The following is a 16,154-nucleotide window of genomic DNA, read 5'->3' on the forward strand; positions in this document are numbered from 1 at the left end:
AGTCAAACAAGATTTACATCGAGATAGTTGTTAAACGGGTAAAAAGCTACGCTGCTACCCCTTTTTAAATAGCAAAACTAAGTCTTTTAAAAACTATGTACATAGATCTTGGGGTCATAACATTACTATGCATGAAACTTTGAACTCGACTAAGTAGATCTACAGCCTCTGACGCCAGAAAACCAAAAGTATCAAAAGTAAATGGGATAAACACGTGCTGTTTGTTAAGGCACGCTTTCTCGTGTTTGGTCACTTTACCCAAAGCAGTCTGACCCACCGTGAAAGCACTCCCCCTAAGCACATAAACGGGGAAAACACTGTTAGATCCACACAAGCATGTTTTCTTCCTACCCATCCAAAGACCAGAATATCAGCAGGTTAAAGGGTTAATCTCCCTTCCAATAGGTCAGTTAAAAAATTAACAGGTGACTCTTTCAAATATTTACCACTCATTTTAATAGAAAGAGGGAGAGCATAAATGTAAGCATAGAGATATTTTATGGGGTGGGTACATTCCCTTCTTACTTTTCATATCCCTCCCCTAGAAAAATCTCAATTTCTGTTGTCAAATTCAATCCCTATAAAAATTATTATTTTTAAAAAGGTTTCTTAAAAAAAAAGACTACTATACCGCAATAGCCAATAAGGTCTACGTATGTAACGTCGGAACGAAAAATATAAATTTTAATTAGTTACTTTATGTAAGCTAATATTTTTTTTAAAAAAATTCAAGCTCGACTAATGAATATCTTGTGAGCGGCTTGGAAATTTGAACAAATTGAAATACTAATTGATCAAGAACAACAAGTTAATCAAAGTAACAATTAAATTTACGCCTCTTTTTTCATTTGAATAAGGTTAAATACTAACTAAACCAAGAAAAAGGTTTGACAAGAAATGAAAATTTTCCCACTGTACATTTGAATAAGGTGAAATTTATATAACCTTAAAGATAAAGGTCGGTGCAAAGCCAAAATTACTATTTTGTCCTTTGTTTAATCCTTTACATAAATTACAAGAATGCCATGGAGAAAGACTGTGGGTGTTGACTAATTACCACCACCGTCACGTCTTCATCACTGTCGTTGGTAACAAAAAAACCCTCTGACATCTGAAACATATGGTGCCATTTCGATTCCACATTCGCCTTACCACATCTGGGCATGAAACTTGGGTGATCTAGAGAGAGAAATATGGTTTGAAGGTGAGTGTGAGAGAGAGAGAAGCAAGAGGGAGTCAGCCGGAGGTGAAGCCCGGTGAAACTCCGGCGCCGCGAAACAACGGCGGATCTCCTCTGCAATTGTAGATCGGTGAAGGTTGGGTCTCTTTCCGGTGACGGTTTGGTCTCCGGTATGAGTCCAACATCAATCGATCCTTGCATGTGTTAACACGCATTGGATCTATGGCGGTGGAGGCAACGTCCGGCCGGTAGCGTGGTGATACATTTTGGTGGTGGTGTCAATTGATGGCTTTTTCTTTGGTGTACAGAGAGAAAGGCCAGTAGTTATCACCATTGATTTTGAATTCAATTTTTTTAGTGTGGAAAAAGAAATAGAATCTGGATGTGAATTGCTTTTATAAATTGGATTGAAATCTAATGCTGACAAAAAATAACCTCTTTGAAATAATACTATAAACACATTTGAGTAATTTTATCGTTAATATTAATATTAATAAACATGATAATCAAAAGTATGTGAAATAAACTAACGATCTTTTAAAATATATCATCAAGTATATATTCTATATATTAATAACTAAGGATCTTTTAAATTTCAAAGATTCGATACGGATAAATAATATTAAATAAAAAGAACGGCTCCACTATTTTGACGTCTATGTTTCGATAAGAGTTTCATTCAAGATTAAACAGGTCAAATACAATCAGTACCATAAAGAATCGAATTCATAAAATCATTTCTTTTTGTATCTTCTTTAATATTTTTTAACTGTTTCTTTGTATTTACTTATTTATTTTTTCTTTTTTCTTTTTTTAAGAATCGAACTATGTTTCCTTTGCTATAGCGAGTGTACTGAAATCGGCTGAGTTTTCATCTGCACAACGCGCAGGTCTCATATTAGTCTGGACCAAATGACCCATACACGGTTGGGCAGTCCTGGTTTGAGTGGGCCAGTCAGTAGGTCGATCATTAATTTGGTTTGGGCCATATCAGTGTAATGAATATGGGTTGTTAATTGTAATGTAAGTCTATTTATGGGTTGTATGTAATTATATTTCTTTTGGGACTGGTTAGGCTGCATATAGGTTTCAATGTATAAACAGTTTTTGAAATTTTAAGTTCTCAGGTTAGTTAATTAGTTAAAGATTTAAGTTTTTGGTTGAATCCCTACATTAGAAGATTGTTTAGTTTTTTAAGTTATGTGCAGTGTTCATTATTTGTATGAATTCTTCAAATACAATTTAGCTTTTAATAACTGAACTTACAAGACATCTGTTCACATTACTAATATGTTATTTTCTCTATTTCTTACATAGTTTGGAGGTATTTCTGATTACGACTTCATCTAGATTAAGTACTTCAACAATGGATTCACTACTACAAAATGGAGTATTAGACGGCGTTGAAGTTTTATTTTGTACGTTATATATCCTATGCTTTTAAATAAGTGAAATTTAGAATCCAATGTTCATATATGTATAACTGCATGCTATTGAAATTGTCAATGTGTAGAACTTGGCATTCTATGGACAACCTTTTGACCTTTTCCTTTTTTAGGTGGCTAGGATCGTTTGAAGATTCTCTAAAGTTCGTTACCGTACTTTTAAGGTAGGTGTTAAGAACTTATGGTTTATGCCTTATTGAAGTTTTGTTTGTTTCTTTTGTGGTTTACTAAAACTTTTCTTAACTTTCCGTCTGGATATGCATACATGTTAGACGCTAATAATATTATCGTGTTTAATGTTATGATAATTTTAGTCGCATTTTAAAATATCAAGCGTACTAGGCTCTCTTCTTAAGCTGATACTTATTATTTTGGTCATCCGTCTGGTTATGCATACATGTTAGAGGTCAATACTATTGTCGTGTTACTGTTATGATATTTTTAGTTGTCTTTTAAGATGTCATCATCATGTAAGCGTACTAGGATCTCTTCGTCGGTTGATGTGTCTTCTTCTTTTGGTCATTACTTATATTTGGACAATGGAGACTATACTAATGTTTGTGAGCATTGCGGTGCTTTTTTGGTTTGATGAACGCATAGTTGCAACATCTACCACCCGTCATCTTCCTTAATTCCGCCAACTATAAACAACCTAGAGATCGCCGCCGCAACGCGCGGCATCTTGGACCATCCTAGTACTAGTTAATAATGAAAAGGTTTGACGTATATTAGTATTTAACTATTTAAGACTGCAGGGAGTGGGGGGCGTTGGTTGGGCAGGGAAGCTCTTCAACGTCAGCTGCTCTATTCCGGGTTGGGCTTGGGCATTGCATTGCCCTTTTGGCTTGGAAATTCAGCCTGGCGTGGGGCGGGGGTAGGGTGTGTTGGCTGGTTTTGGTTGGCTGGTTGGCTACTTTAATTAAAAAAAAATTACATGGCTGGCCACGCCAAGCTAAGCCATGCCACACCACACCCCTCATTTTTCACCATAAGCTTGTGGATTTCACCCTCACCATATGTCGAACAATGCATCAAACTCAAGCCCCCTCCACTCCCCACAGTCTAAGATCGGGTGATGGGATTAGAAATATAAAAAGATAACAAACAAAAGCTTTTTTGAGGAGGGGATGAGTTACTATGAACTTAGTTTTGTGAATATTATGGGATTAATTTAGTGAAATAAAAAGTTCGATTTAAATTTGGATAGGATTAAATCAAAACTAATTGTCTTATTATTATTAAAAGAAAAACAAAACAAAACGTGAAAAGAAGGCTTGAATCATATTATTTTTAAAACGTAACGGAGGGGTATAACAAGTAAAAATAAGGTAAGAAAATGTACGTTTAGCAACCCCTACTTATATTATCCTTTTAAAAATAAATAAAATAAATAGAGATATTTTTTTTTTTTGAACGAAAAAGAATCTCACATGTAAACTCACCCTGTTCGGGGCTATATCCAAATTCGACTCCTCGACCGTCATGAGACCGTGCTCCTCTGATGCGTGGAAACTGGATGAAATCCGTAAACACTCGTCCCGTCAGGTTCGATCCCAGGATTAAAGCCCTAATTGGTCCCTTCATCCAGGTGTCCTTTGGAAATGGCCCAAACAAAAATCAAACTTGTATCTCCACTAAGAAAGATAGATCATTTGACCACTAGACCAATATCTTAGGATAGAGCATGGGCGTAGCTTTGAAGGGGCCGGGAGGGGCGCCCGGCCCCCCGAACTTTTCGCTCAGTAGTGTTATGTATGTATGTTTCGTATAGAATTTTTTAGATACATACGTTTTCGACCCCCCCCCCGGTTTTATAATTTTTAAGGTACAATTTTAGGTCCGGTGACTTCCGACCCCCCGGTCGGAAATCTCAAACTTCGCCACTGGGATAGAGATATTTCATTTTAGCTCGTACATTTAAGTTGAGCAAGTGTTCTGATTTTGGAAAAGTGAAACTTCCATATAAGTATAATCATCAAATGATTTATTCGTATATAAGACACAATATATTGAAGATAACTTTAACAAACCCTGTAATTGTTATAAATTAATGGTGACTTTTATCAAAATCGAATGATTGGATTATATATATATAGGGTCAGGATTTAGAGAAAACGGTAGAAAAGTGTGAGAACGGTGAGAACGCTTATTGATCGTCCGATCAAACAATCTATGGACTAGATTGACGCGGTGACATTTTAGTAAATAACACCAATTTTATTACGTGGACACGCGTCATTAAGGGTAAAAAAGTAAAAAAATCATTCCTCACATAAAACGCCATTGAAAAATAAAATGCCAAATAAATAAAAAACGCCAATTTTATCACTGCGTACTTTTTTCTGTATTTTTTTATTTAAGTTCTCTCGCTAATAAAACGCCATAAAATGTGAAACGCCATTATATATAACGCCAAAGTTTACATCCGGATAAATGTTAATTACATTTTTTGTTATAAAAATAACATCCCGCCTAAACTACGCGCCAAAAAAATTATATAAATAGAAACGCCTCACCACCTTCCGTTTATCACACCAAAAAACATAAAAAACACACAGTGGTTGCTAAAAAAATTTACAACTCAATGTAAAACGCCAAAAAATACAACGACAGCAAACATCTTTTCTTTGATCCTCAGTAATGTTCTGTATGAAGCTTCATTTAATGATTTGTTACGTAAGTGTAGTAAGATTTTGCTGCATGAGATGGAGAACAATGAAAAAAGAGAGACTGATAACACCCATATGTCATATTGTCATCTTTGTTCCTGAAGAAGGTTTGGATGATAAGAAGAGACCTATACCAGTGCAAATGCTACTTTGGCCTCAATGAATATAATGAAGACCACAGGCAGATAGCATCCACCCACAGAGGGTCACTCTATGTCTCCAACATCCACAAAGACACTTCAACACATGAACAAAGAAAATAAACAACGCCAAACCCAAAACGCCATTTATTTGTCACATTTCTTGTAGTTTCAAAAGAAAAAAGAGACTGATAACACTGAAGATTTAAAATCATAAATTGCTTCTACTTTGTTTTTTTAATTTTCTTTATCTATTGTTTGTTTTGTAATGTCAGTTAATAAACAACAAAATAATATTAATGCTATAATGAAAATATAATAAAACGCCAAAATTAGCAAATACGTGTAAAACGCCATAATGCCATAAAAAAGCCCCTAAAAACTACCAAACTATAATAAAATTAATTTGAACAACTAATATTATATAAAAAAAGCGTGAAACAATGTGCAAAGAATATAAAACAAAAGAAGTCTAATAGTTATCTAACCGCCATTGGAAAACAAAACGCCATAATTACAGTTGTCAAAAGATTTGACGTGTTACACCATTAAAACAGTTGAGTTTGAAAACAAAACACGGTAAACTGCAAAAAACAGTAAAATGAAACGACGGAAAACATAATTACTAACATTTATTATATTAAATTTATTTATCTTTTTCAAAACGCCATAATTACCTGACATATGCGGGGAAAAAGTCAATATAAAAGAAGAGCATCAGAACCCAAGCTCAAACACGCCAAAAAGACTAAAACGCCACATATTCTCCAAAACGCCAAAAAATTTAAAAAATGGCTAAGGTTATTGCATGGAGGTTTGAAAGGAAAGAAAAACGATTCATTATAAAGTTCTCTAACTGGAGAAGGGTAAAGGTAAGAACAATAAAAGACATGATGGGAATGAATGAAAATGTTCAGAAGGATATCCTAGCCCTTGGGGTTCCAAGAGACAACGATTGTGAAAGAACAAGAACTGTAATAAAAAGACTGGAGAGAAAGTTTCCAGCAGAAGATGATGAAGATGATGATGATGATATTGAAGATACTCATATACCAAAACTTAGCAATTGGGTATTGCATGAGGAAGAAGGAACACTTGAAGTGACTTATAAAAACGGGGTGTAATATTCAAGACCAATGGAAGAAATATTGAAGACAGGGTTGCTATCTATCATTGAACAACTCTGTGATTTAACACCTTCAAACGATCCAAAATCCAAGGATGCAGTGATATTCAAGAATAGGCTGCAGCAAAGAAGAGGCGAGCTAATGGCATTATACGCAAAAATGAAATTTGATGATGAAGAATCTGAAGAAAGTGATGAACAAAGCGATGGGTACATCTCTGATGTGATCCCACCTACGGAAGACTATTAGTTTATTTTGATTTTCATGTTATTGTAGTTTTATAAAATATTAATCTATGGTAATGAATTATTAACAAAAAGATACAAAACACCAAAAATGACATGGAAAAAGCCATAACGCCAAAAGATTAACTATGTGACACAAAAAGAATTAATTCAACGAGAAGAATCTGAGAAAAAACAATAAAACGCCAAATAATTAATAAATCTACATAACGCCAAAATTATCTTGCACGCAAAAAATAAAGAAGCATGTCAAACGCGAAAATCGTGAAAGGAGAAGAATACTAAAAAGACAAAAAAAAAAAACCCTCGGACCCTGATCATGCCCCACGCCACGTGTTCGGCCAGGATGCGTTCTCACCACTCTAACACTTTTTGCTGTTTTCTCCTGATCCCGTTTATATATATATATATATATATATATATATATATATATATATATATATATAGCTATCATGTTAATTAGTTCTATTTAAACAAAATGCAAAACATATATGAAATACCTGTAATCGCAGACAGGCCATCAGAGAATCCAGTCAGAGAAGCAACCATTGAGTTCGACATGATTGTCAGCTTGATCTGGTTCCTCCTTAGGGTGTAAGATGATGATGGTGAAACCAACTTCTAGGGTTGGAATTCGGATGGTTATGGAGAAAGAGATGGAGGATGAATTTAATGATGTTATGTGTCACACCCCGATATTTCCACATATCACCGGTGGGCCCGGTGGGGAGTATCGTCACGTAGTTGATATCATCATGGTCAAACATACACAGTATAGCACAGCGGAAGTCTTGGAATATAAAATATTATTACAAACTTAAGTGTCTGAAAATACCAAAGTTCTTATTATAGACGAGCCTGAAATGTCAAATCCACAGGTGGATCATTACAGAATGTACAAATGAAGTTTAACAGACTTTTTGGCATCTTTAAGGATTTGCAAGATCCTCTTTTTCGACACCGAGCAACTCCCAGCCTATTACGAGTAGTACCTGCCACTTAGTCTTTTGAAAATACGTCAGTTTTCACTGGTAAATACAATTAACTGACTCTTTTGAAAGGAGTTTATGAAAATTGATTTAAGCGCACAAGGCACAAACCATTTATTACTTGGGACAATCTTTAATAAATCTTGTAAACAGATTTACATGTTTGTCATACATATAGGGCCGGTTTAGAAGTCGGTCGTGATTAACCGACTCACCACTTACAAAACCCATGAAGGAGTTATCCCCAACTTGTGGGTTATTTATATTTTAGCATTTGCATCTGTCAGGTGTATGCCTACACCCCGTGCATAGGTCGTGGTCACTTTCAACTTTAATGAGCCGAGGATATCCAGGACACGGTCGTTAACCCTCAATGTTTATGTTATCAAACAAGACAGATTAAAATGGGTTATGCCGATTTATTAAATCACAATCCGACATAAATGATCTCATACCCGACCAAGCGGTATTTATAGTACCATATCCCAAGCCCGTATAAGGGAAAATAAGTTAAAAGTATTTACCTGAGTTAATACTTGATTCACAGCAAAATAACTCAGTCGTATCCAATCTATCTAAATGCAGGTAGCTTTTACCGGGTGGCTCTAGTCTGGAGTGATGGTAATATATAACCAATTCAGAATGCTAACGGTCTTATTTGAGTCGTAGACTTAGACCGGCTAGCTTACAATTTTAGAAACGGTACGATACGCTAGATGAAGCGATGACCGGAATAAAATGTTATTTAGACCCGATAAGTACGAAGACTTGTATAATATGGGTAAACTAAATACATTCCGGATTTTGAGATAAAAACGATAAGGTTAATCCCGTTTCGGCAGACTTACGTAAACTAGTTACGTAAACCGATCCGAACGCGCAAATGCGTAATGGGTAACCAAATGAACCATATACAAGTCCCATATGTTATTATACTTAGAATATGTTAATACATCAGTAGGATGTTAGCATATATGCCCAAAAAGTATTTAAAACCAAATTAAGTCCCGTAGGGGCATTTTGGTCATTTTACCCTTTATAAAAGAGGTTTTAAAGCAAACTGAGGTTCTGGTCTTTGGTAATTAGTAAAAATATTTATTTTATCACATTACATCAGCAAGATATCATACATATGTGAGGTTTACCATTTATGGCCAAACTATGCCCCGAAAGGGTATTTTGGTCATTTCACATATGCTTTTACGGACATTTTTGGAAGTCTGAGTTCACGACTTATACCTACTGTAATAATGTAATAATATTAAAATTTAATCATAAAATCAGTAGGTAACGAGTCTTAGATGTTAAATATGGTTGAAGAACCATACTATGCACCTAATTAGCGTAAAATCGCTAATTGACGATAATTAAAGGGTTTTATGGAAATATGAGATTTTGATCAGTTTTGAATGCTCAAAATAATTTATTTAATGTATAAAATCAGTAGGAAAAAGTTTGGCATTCAAATCATTTGTTAATCTCTTTTTATGCATGAAAAGGGTATTATCGTCATTTGCCGAATTATATAAGAACTCCATGATACGATCAGATTATAATCTGATCAAGGATTCCAAAAATCCCTAAAAATAATATCTTAACAATAGGTAATGAGTTTTGGGTCATTTAAACATGCCTTATGCAAGATATCGCTATTTAATTAATAAGAAGCTTCTATTTACGATATCGAGCATAACTCCTGTTTGAGACCAAGAACTGATGTGAAATTTTCGGGACATACTTATATATCAGTAACAAAGGTTTTTGTCTACTCACGTTTCTAAAAATCTCATTCATATGTCAAAAGGGCAAAATGGGCATTTATAAGCATAATAACGGAAACTAGCATATAATTCAAACTACTAAGGACCAAGCAATATAACTTCAGGGGGTTATACTACTATATAATACGGTCCTAATGGAAGCTTAAAACATGGAAGAATCAAGCTTAATTAGGTCAGAACTGAAAGTCAAAGCAAAAATCAAGCTTTTGCGACTTTCGGTTGCGAACCGACCCTAAACTCAGAATTGTCGGGTTGAATCATGCTTAGACATGTTCTAATAATAATTACCAAGTTATTAGAGTGTTAAAATATAATTTATAACCTCTGTATCATTGGTTTTAATTATTATTTATAAATCTGTCTAGTTTGACTTTTTATCTAAATGGTTTGACCCGGCAATTAACTAGCCAAACGAACGAATTAGGAGGTGCCCTTTTAAGGGTTAATCACCTACCTAACTATGGTCATATAACCACATTCACCTCGAACCGTGGCTAGACCATTTGAGTTTAAACCGAAGGTCAAAGTTAATTTACGATAACTTGACTTTTCGGTTTTGAAATTATGAAACTGAACTAATGAGAGGGCTAAGACACTTACAAAGGGTCCTTGCTATCTTTTCTACTAAAAATAAGTTCCCATTCAGATTAGGAAGCTCCAGATTGAGAGATAAGAAGATTGAATGAAAATGAGCAAAGGAAATTGAATGAATTCATCACCTATATATAGTTTTTGGAGAGTGAATTGGATCAAGACAAGTGTTTTGAGAGGTCCTAAGATCACTCCAAGTGTAATAGCAGGTGTCCAATACCATTGACAAGTCCATGGTTTCGAAAAACAAGAGCTGGAGTGGTTTGTGCGAGCTGCAAGGAAGACGAAGGGCAGCTGTCCTTATTTTTTGCTATCCAGACATGTATACGAACTGTATGGTCCATTGTATACAGTCCGTAAGGACCAGCCCTGTATACTACAAGTTTGAATAGTTTGCAGTTTTGGCCCCTGAACGCGTATTGATGAGTTTTGGCATATCTACACCCGTTAACCCCATTTTAAGCTCTATAAGGAAGTCAAAGTATATTTAACTTGAACCATGCTCAAAAATATTACGGATGTCGGTTCGTTTGGCTGTACGGTTGCGTTGTTCGGCTAATTACGACAAAACACGAACGGACGCGAAAAACGATCCAAATTACGCGACGAATGGAAATTTATCATGCCAAACACTAAAATAAAATATTTTAGTGATCACATAAATTTTTTGATGTCCGAATATATTCAGAACGTAAGATGTGCGCGAAAATGCAAACTTATGCACTTTTTGACGCTTTTAGTCCCTATTGATCAAATAAGTTTATTTTTGCGCACCAAACACCTCTAAGCCTATTTCTAAGCTAAGAAAAGGATATTTAGGGTATGTTTAACTTATGATCATATTTCGGAAGGTTTGATATAATACGAATCGGTATACTTTTGCAGTTTGACGCAAATAGTCCCTCTAATGCTCAAACTTGCACATATCATCGCTTAATAGCATCGAAGCCTTATCTAATACATATTAGGCATGCTTGGGAGTATTATAAAACATCACGATGCTTCGGGTTTGTTAAAAGGTCATTCAGAGGTATAATTAAGCATATTGACGCTTTTAACCCCTTAAACTTGCAAAGTTGCGCGTAACTTCACTTATAGGCATAAAAGCCCTTAATGGCCAATGTTAGGCATTCCCGGGAGTGTAATCAATTATCATGACGCTCTCGGTTTGTTAAAAGGTCACTCAGAGGTAAGAATTAACATGGTGACACTTTTAACCCTTTGACGCGCAAACTTTCACATTATTACGCAAATGGCTCCTCTCGTCCAACAAGTGGCTCATTTGAGAATATGGACACCGTATAAGGTCATTCAGAGTCTTAGTTTAAGCATGTTGACACTTTCAGTCCATTTAAAATCAAGGTTTTCAATTTTGACGAAAACAGTCCCTCATAGTCAACGTTTGACTTTATTAGGGTTTATTACACGTGTCAACACATCATTGGACACGATTTTACGAGGTGTTACATCCTCACCCCCTTAAAAAAATCTCGACCCGATATTTGCTTAAAAAGATGGAAGTACTTTCTGTCGTATAATGGACTTAACTTCCACAGTATATTAGGGACCTCTACGGGCATCCCAATTGACTTGTTCAATAGGTACATGCTTCCTTTCGGAGCTTTTTAACCTGTTGATCCTAGGTCAATATAAGTCTTTCAATAAACCTCAGGATTTCATTAATCTGAACGTCTTTATGAGATATTGTTAGCTATTTATCAGCTAGGCATTTCTTTAAGTTAAAGAAGTGGAACCTATTGTGAATTCCACTAAGCTCCTTAGGCAAGTTTAGCTTATAAGCTATAATGCCGACACATTCGATGATCTTGAATGGTCCTTGACGTGATGTCGTGGTCATAATCAAATTTAATCCCAAAAACAACTATAGATAGTGGTAATAGGGTATCGAACTCAGGGAGTATGTGGAAGGTATGTCGATTGTATAGCTTTGCACTTAAACTAAAATTAGACTAAAATGCAGAAATTAAAACTCAGTGATTTAGATTGTTGTTTTGGAAGACTAAATTAATAACTAAGAGCAAATTGAAATTGGTTGTTTAACAGATTAGGAAAACAATGACCATCTTAGGATTCAGTTTCTTTAAACAATTGTGTGGAATTCCAACTAGAAAGAGTTACATAGACATAACTCGTGTATAGATAATTGTTGTGATAAAAGGGAACAAAGTACTCGGATTAGATAACGCGAGGTTGTTTCCCGATGACCAATTAATCAATAACCAACCCTAACCCTTCCCGTGATATCTCGATTGCCAACGGCACCAAGAACGTACGATTGAGACTAGAAATTGCAATACCAATTAATACGCTACAAGCAATTATGCATACACCATGATAAACAAGCAAACACAAGTTATCATTCTAGAAATTCAGACATAAACACACAAAAGTTCAAAGGAAACATGCACCTAAGATGATCACCGAAAGTTCTAGCCACTCATAGCTTGGTGCATCATCATAACAAGAAATTCAATGTTCATACAAATCGAAAACACAAACCGAATGTTAGGAATTGTTCAAAACCAAGCAAGACAGCCAAAATTCGCCCCCAAAGTGTTTCACAAACGTCCCATCATGAGGAATGATGAAAAGACCCCATCAAAACTAATTAAAGTGGCAGTTACACTTTTCCCGTCAGGCTCCACCGTAAATTACGGTATCACCGTAATTTACAGTGAACTTCAAATTGCTACGGTGTGAAGAGACTGATTTACGGTGGAGACCAAATGATTTTCAGGTCCACCGTAAATTACGGTGGGACTGTAATTTACGGTGGAAGCCTGAGTTCAATGCTTTGTTCTTCTTTTGCTCCGCACCTCCAACCCGTTCGACTCGAGAGCTTCTAAAACTGCATTTTTCTCTCTTTAAGCCTCCAAGCCGTACCTGAGACATAGACAACAGTAGTTACCTAATTCAAGATAATTACGCACATAAATGGGGGATAAACTTGTGTTTTGGCATCACAAAGGGTTGTCCAATGGACCACCCGTCACATCCCCACACTTAACCGTTGCTTGTCCCAAAGCAACTCATCGAATCAGTTTCTAAACAAGTGATCAAATTAAACCAAGCAAAACAAGCAATCTTTTTACTAACCCCTTTTTAACACCCAACCAATGCTCCCCTCTCTAAATCTCTCCTCTCAGCTACAATTGAATACTAGCAAAGATAAGCTAGACACACAATAGGCAAACGGGTGGTTGCACAATCATAAGCTTGTACCTAAATCGATCATTCTCCTAAAATGGGTCAAACATGAATGCAAATCAAAGGGACTTTTAAGGTTGTAACGTGGCTAAGTGTATAGGTAGGAAATGGGATATATATGAAGTAGCGAAAATTCGACCCGGTCTTTTTATTACATAAATAAACAAAATAACAACTACCGAACTAACTACTAAGTACAAGGGAACAAACATCCTTTCTTTTCATTTTTCATATTTTTTTTCTCTTTTTTTTTCTGTTTTTTTTTCAAACAAGCACCATGCAATAAAGCATCACATATCTACATTACATTACTACAACTACTACTAATACTAAAAGACCGGGTCAAATTGGGCAAATTTTTAGGTAAGTAGCTAGGGGTAACAAATGATAGGCTTTTAGGCACAAAATTGGGCAACTAAATGACCAAACCCCCGCCCCTCTCGCAACCATGCTCATATATATAACTTATGAGGTCCAACCCCCCAAATCCCACACTCGCTCACACCAACGAAGAGGCTACCTAAATGCCCTTATCCTTTCTACATTCATGTCTAACTAAGGACTCAAATCGCATTCAAGCACAAGTTCTAATGCACCCCCACCAGTAGCCACTCTCATCAAAGATAAACATTATTTATATACAAGTGTGGCTACAATTCTCACCAAGAACGAAAAAGGTATCAAGGGTTGCCGGTGCACCATTTGGGGTTAAGTTAGGGCGTTCAAATTCTCACATCGTTTCGCTTGGCTCAAAATTTTTCAAAAGCTTCAAAAATTCCCCCCCATCCCCACACTTGGGATACATTGACCCCAATGTATGGCTTTAGGAGGCTTTGATCACTAAATCATTCAACATCAACAAAAGCTTCTTCACTCAAACCACAAATTTCTTTTTGTATTTTTTCATTTTATATTTTTTTTTTACTTTTTTTTAAACACACATGACACCACCAACGAGCACCATCCCAAACTCAACAAAACAATCATACACCACCCAACCGCCCAACCATAATCAAAATAAAACCACAAATATGTACAAATTATACAAAAGAGAGAATACCACCTGATTAATAGTAGCGCGGTCCTGGAGGTCCAAAAATGGATGACATCATGTCATTCCATTCTCCGAATCCAAACGCGCCGCTGCTACTCCCTCCTTGTTGTTGGGCTCCCTCTTGCTGCCTCGGGTCAAGCCATTGAGAATGGTGAAGTGGTGGAGTCGGATATGAAATGCTACCATCATAAGGCGGTAACGAGGCATAATCCACATGTTGTGGATCCTCAACAACCGGCCTTCCGGCATGCCAATCTGCATGCATCCTCCTCGCTTGATCGTCATGATATCTATTATTCGTTTCCACCTCTCGGGAATACACCAATGTGCGGTTCCACGACTCTTGGCGATGAAAGCTATGTTTTAACGACCGCTCTATACTTGCACTATTCCTCGTGTTTTGATCATACAACGTCCTCTCCGACCCTGACCATGTATCAAAAATAGATGCCGGAGGACGTTGACTTTCAATCACTTCTTGCATTGTACCGTTATAAGCCCAACCCGGCTCATAAGATTGTTGCGCATAATCGTAAAACATACCACCGTAACCTCCACCATGACCCCCTTGACCCACATTCAAGTTCACCCCACCTTGCGGTTGCTCCTCATAATCTTCATCCCCGCTTGGGATCTCTGCTTCAGTCTCGGGTTCATCCTCTTCACCCGGTAACAAATCTCTCGCATTCGCCTTAAGAGCTCTCCACCTTTGGCCTTCCGACTTTAACTTGTGATAACGCTCCGTCTGAGTATACGTCTAAACACTCCCCAACTTATCCAACGTAAAAGGCTGGTGCCTTTTTGTTGCTCCCCGATCTTCAGATGTTATCGCCTTCTGTTGTTTCATCAATCCCGTAATTATTCGACAATACGGGACGATGTCTCTTCCATACTTATTCCGGCAGATCCATAAGTGGTTCATGATAAGATAACGTATCGGGAAACGTGGAGCCCCATGCATTAACGAATAAAGAACGGGTACCTCCGGAAACCTCACCTGCTCTTTGTCTCCCCTTCTTGGAATGACATTGAGAAGACAGATTGTATGCAACAATTTAGCTTCTATCTTCAAATTCTTCCGGTATAGAATACCACTGTATTTACCGGGTAAAAATATTGCTGCCAACATATCATTCCATCGAACATGTTTCTCCGGTTTAAGCAAGAGGTCATCGAGAGTGGGAACCATGTAATCACGAGCCGGGAGACTATCATACTTCCCGAGCTTCTTTAACGTGTCAAATGACATCTCCACCGGTACCCCGTGCACCTCACCAATCAACTTCATCTGTGACGGCTTGTTAAAATTGTGACATTTCAAGGTCGCCATCCATTCTTGTATCTCGGTCATAAATAAGTTGCTTTTGTCTTTATCGAAACATTTAAGCGCCGATTCCCATCCTAATGCCCGAAACTTATCAAACACCCCAAACTGTTGGAACTCCACTTCCCGAACCTCTCGTTCACAAATGAAGGCCGCTGCCTTGTTCTTCAACTTATTCATGCTGTCATGGTAGAGTGTCGGTTGCCACTCCTCTGCTTGATCATCTAATGGACCCGAATTCCACACCTGCTTTTCACTTGGATCCAACTCCATTTCTTCTTCACTCCCACTCTCGCTTTCACTTATACGACCCATATATTGCCTTTTTCGCGGTTGTTGTTCCTTTTGCTTGCCTTTCCCTTTTGATGATGATGAACTTGA

This window comes from Helianthus annuus, chromosome 1 (assembly GCF_002127325.2).
Source record: "Helianthus annuus cultivar XRQ/B chromosome 1, HanXRQr2.0-SUNRISE, whole genome shotgun sequence".
In the NCBI taxonomy this organism is placed as follows: Eukaryota; Viridiplantae; Streptophyta; class Magnoliopsida; order Asterales; family Asteraceae; genus Helianthus; species Helianthus annuus.